The 4,575-nt window shown below is 33.6% G+C and overlaps 1 pseudogene; it reads right to left on the bottom strand.

The window, feature by feature from the left end:
• Positions 1-720: 720 nt before the first annotated feature.
• On the bottom strand, positions 721-1,262 carry LOC130830829 (olfactory receptor 2J3-like; annotated as a pseudogene).
• Between the last annotated feature and the right edge of the window lie 3,313 nt (positions 1,263-4,575).

The following is a 4,575-nucleotide window of genomic DNA, read 5'->3' as shown; positions in this document are numbered from 1 at the left end:
ATCTCTCCATAGGAATTACACTTGAATTTTATCAATTTTTAGAAATTCTATGCTTCATTTTCAATTAAGAATATGATACTTTTATTTTTTTAGGTTTGTGCACTAAAAAAATTAAAATTGACCTTTTATCCATATTTTACATGGCGGCTTCTTCATTAGAGAGTGACTGGAATTTAGGTAGACTGTGTTTAATTCATATGTGCTAACACAAAGTCCATGACCTTGTGACAGTACATGCTCAATAAGTGCTGAGAGAGTGAGTGGATGAAAGAGTGTTGATGAATGGATGGATGGATGAATGATTGGTGAAGAGATGCCCCATTACATTGTTAATGTCACAAGTATACAGGCTCACTCTCACCCCATTAGTCTCTTTACTGCCCCTCTTACATCTCTGTTTCTGAGAGTGTATATTAGTGGGTTGAGTCTAGGTGTGACAACAGTATAAAAGAGGGCAATGAACTTGCCTTGATCTTGAGAATTTCCTGATGGTGGCTGGAGGTACATGCACATAACTGGAATGAAAAAGAGGGACACAACCATAAGATGGGCTCCACATGTCCCAAAGACTTTCTGAAGTCCAGTTGTTGACTGCATCCTCAGCACTGCCTGGGAAATGGCACCATAGGAGCTGAGAATCAGGATGAGAGGTATGAGAACAAAAATGGAGCTCGTGACCATGAGGGTCAGCTCATTAGCAAGGCTATCAACACATGACAGTCACAGTAGTGCTGGAACTTCACAGAAGAAGTGGTCCACTTGGTGATGTCCACACAGGGGTACCCAAAAGGTATGAGGAATGAAGTGCAGAGGTGGTAGAGCCACTTACCCAAGAAGCCACAGCCAACAGACAGCAGAAACAAGGGTGCATGAGGACAGTGTAATGCAAGGGTTTACATACAACTGCATAACGATCATAGGACATCACCGCCAGTGACACACATTCTGTGGTTCCCAGTGCAAGGGTAAAGTAAAGTTGAATGATGCAACCAGTAGGAGATGGTTTTTCCTGGGCCCCAGACATCAACCAGCAACTGAGGAATGAAGCTAGTAGAATAGCAGAGATCCAGAAGAGAGATGTTTGAGAGGAAGAAATACATGGGTGTGTGGAGATGGGAATCCAGGTATGACAATATAAGGATGAACAGGATGCCTATCAATGTCATTCAGTAGAACACCAAGACAAGCACAAAGAGAACAACTTTCAGATGAGGCCAATTAGAAAAAGCCAGTGAAACAAAGTAGGCTTCAGAAGTTGCATTTGTTTTTTTTTTCCATTATGATTCATTTCTTGTTACACTCAAAAAAAAAAAAAAACTCTACCGGAACCATAGGGACACATGAAAAAAGAAATAGAAGCCAATTTGATGGACATACCACTGTTCAATTCTAGGAAATTTTGAGCATTAAAACATACTATGATACTAATGAATTGAAAGAAATAAAGATCAACAAGCTCATATTGATAAATAAAAAAAGAATAAATAAATAAATAAATAACGTAGAAAACTATTCCTGTCAGCAGGATCCTCACTAATAAATATAGAAGGAATGGTGGAGTAAGAAAAACATTAATAAATGGTAAAAACTTGTGAATGAAAATATGAGAAATAGGCTATGTACATAGTCTAAAATAACTTCCCACAAATTACTTGTTAATTAAAAAATATGAAGTAGTAAACTTTACATAGAAAAACTTGGTGGACATCATCACAGCAAAATAATCAAAGTTAACATTACCAGTATTGAGATAAACCAACATCATGTGACTAGTGATATGATGCTCTGAACAAGATGTAATGTCATTTCAATCATAATCCTGCCAAAATTGCACAGCCTGATTCTTATAATGAATGAATATGAGATAAACTCACATTGAGACAAGTTGGACAAAACAGTTTAGCCTACACTCTTCAAAAATATCAAATTCAATGAAGACAAATAAAGGCTAAGGAATCGGTCCAGATTAAAGAAGGTCAAAGAGACATGACATCTAAATGTGTGATTCTGGACTGGGAAAAAGGAAATTGTTAACAATAATATTAAGACAATTGGAGAAATATGAATATGAACTATGGGTTAGATAATTATATTATACTCATATTAAATTTTCTTATTTTGTTAACTATACAGTGGTTATGTAAAATAATGTCTTTATTCTTAGGGAAAAAACACAAGTATTTAGCAGTAAAAGGACAGAATGACTCCAAATTGTCCACAGAAAGAGATAATATACATAAATGATAGACAGATAACAATAGGTAGTTATACATGCACTCCAGTTATATGAAAATTTCTATAAATTCTACAGCCAGAGTGCAGATAATTTTTGACTCACCCTCATACATAGATGATAGGTAGCTACATAGATAGTTAGCTAGAAACATGAATAGATAGATGATAGATAGAAAGATGATAGATAGATAGATAGATGATAGAGGAGATAGGTTATTGATATACAGATAAAAAATAGAGTAAATAGTTCAGGCAGAATGTAAACTATTACTGAATCCAGCTAAAAGGTTAATGATAGTTATTTGTACCACTTTTGTAACTTTTCTGTAAATTTGATATTTTACCAGATTAAAATTTTATGAAGTAAATATAAAGGGTTTTTTTTACTTTTATATTTCATTTAGGTATTTTCCCTGTTACAGAAAAATAACTTAACTGTTGAATTCTTCTCACTCACACCAGGGTGACATCCAAGTAAGCAGTAATTTGAAAAATTCCTAACATAGCTACAAATGAAAATTCCCATGGAACAAATAATCTTCTTTTAACAAACCGCTCTAGTTTCCTTTTCAGCATTTCATACCATTTCCATTCATATACAGGAAACAAAATAATTGCAATCCATATAATATTACACATAGATAAAAAAGATGATGAATAATATAAAACTTGTTTAGGATTTCAAAATGCTTACATAGGGTGAAAAAATATTGAGTTTGAATTATATATTCCTATAGAAAGAACCTTATCTTCTGATTTGTTTACTTAAACCCACAGTTTATTTCTAAACTGAAAACTAAGACACAAATAGAGATATTACAAAAAAGAGACACATGGACAGAGACACATCAACTTATGGATACTCACGATATGAACAAAGCTGAAAATCTTAGTTCACATGAATAGATCTGTGAAATAGATGGGGAGAACAGTGATAGAATGCATCCTAAAGAACATGTGAATACAACTGATATGAAAATAGAAATTTTTAGGAAAAGGAAGATATAAATTTATTGAAAGAGCAAAGAAGGAGAGAAGGACGTGAGACTGGAGGAAAATGGCGAGTAACCTGACTAATGGTGCTTAAAATGGAAAGTGAATATATGTGTTTCACAGGACTGAGAAATCTGAATGCAGGGCCTGAAGAAGGTTTCTACATTACTTCTTTCCTCTAGGACAATAACGGTGACAATATTTAAATTCTGATCATAATTTATAATATCTGGCTATATTTTTATTCTCCAACTTAGAGACAAAATCTAAATATTTACTGAAACTATTAAATGGCTGTTTATAATTTAATATATTGTTTCTAGAGAATCTTATGTTTCTTTTTGTTTAAAAAATTACATTTCATAAATAGTTACAACTCAAGTGATCCTTGTGGGTTTTCAGTCTTTCTTAGGAAAGATTAATACCACCTTTTGTTATTATATATTTACTGTGACAATCCAAAGGAATCACCATTTACTTTTTTAAATTTATATTCTTTTAATGAAGAATACTACATGTACAATATTATATGTTACAGGTATATGATATACTGATCACAATTTTTAAAGGTTATATCCATTTATAGTTGTTATAAAATACTGACTATACTCTATGTGTTGTAAAATATATCTCTGTAGCTTATTTCACACATAACAGTTTGCACCTTCTACTTTCCTGCCCCTAAATTCCACCCCTCTTCCCCTTCCCACTGGTAACCATTAGTCTGTTCTCTATACCTGTGAGTCTGCTTCTTTTTTGTTATAGTCATTAGTTTGTTGTATTTTTTAAATTCCACATATGTGATATCATACAATATTTCTTTCTCTGTCTATTCACTTCACTTAGCATAATACCCTCCAAGTCCTTTCATGTTGTTACAAATGCCAAAATTTCACTCTTTTTTTATGGCTGAGTAGTAATCCAGCATATATATAAAGAATATATATCACACTCTTTATCCATTCAACCGTTTATGGATACTTAGTTTGCATCTCTATCTTGGCTATTGTAAATAATGCTGCTAAGAACATTGCAGGGCATGCACATTTTCAAATTAGTTTTGTTTTTTCTGGATGTATACCCAGGAGTGGCAACACTGGGTCATGTGCTAGTTGTATTTTTAGTTTTTTTGAGAAACCTCCATACTGTTTTCCACAGTGGCTGCACCAATTTACATTCCCACTAACAGTGTATGAGCATAGTAAACACCAGTTAAATATCCCTCCTCTATGTGAATGCTTTGCCTCATTCAACATTGCCACATCACGTCTGCTTCCCTCCTTCCACAGCCAATTTTTTTTCTCACACACTTTCTAATAAGCCATGGCAAAGAAAGAAAGAAAGAAA

The sequence above is a fragment of the Hippopotamus amphibius genome, chromosome 11 (genome assembly GCF_030028045.1).
Source record: "Hippopotamus amphibius kiboko isolate mHipAmp2 chromosome 11, mHipAmp2.hap2, whole genome shotgun sequence".
In the NCBI taxonomy this organism is placed as follows: domain Eukaryota; kingdom Metazoa; phylum Chordata; class Mammalia; order Artiodactyla; family Hippopotamidae; genus Hippopotamus; species Hippopotamus amphibius.
Note: the sequence above shows the minus strand (reverse complement) of the source record. Positions and strands in the feature narration are given on the sequence as shown.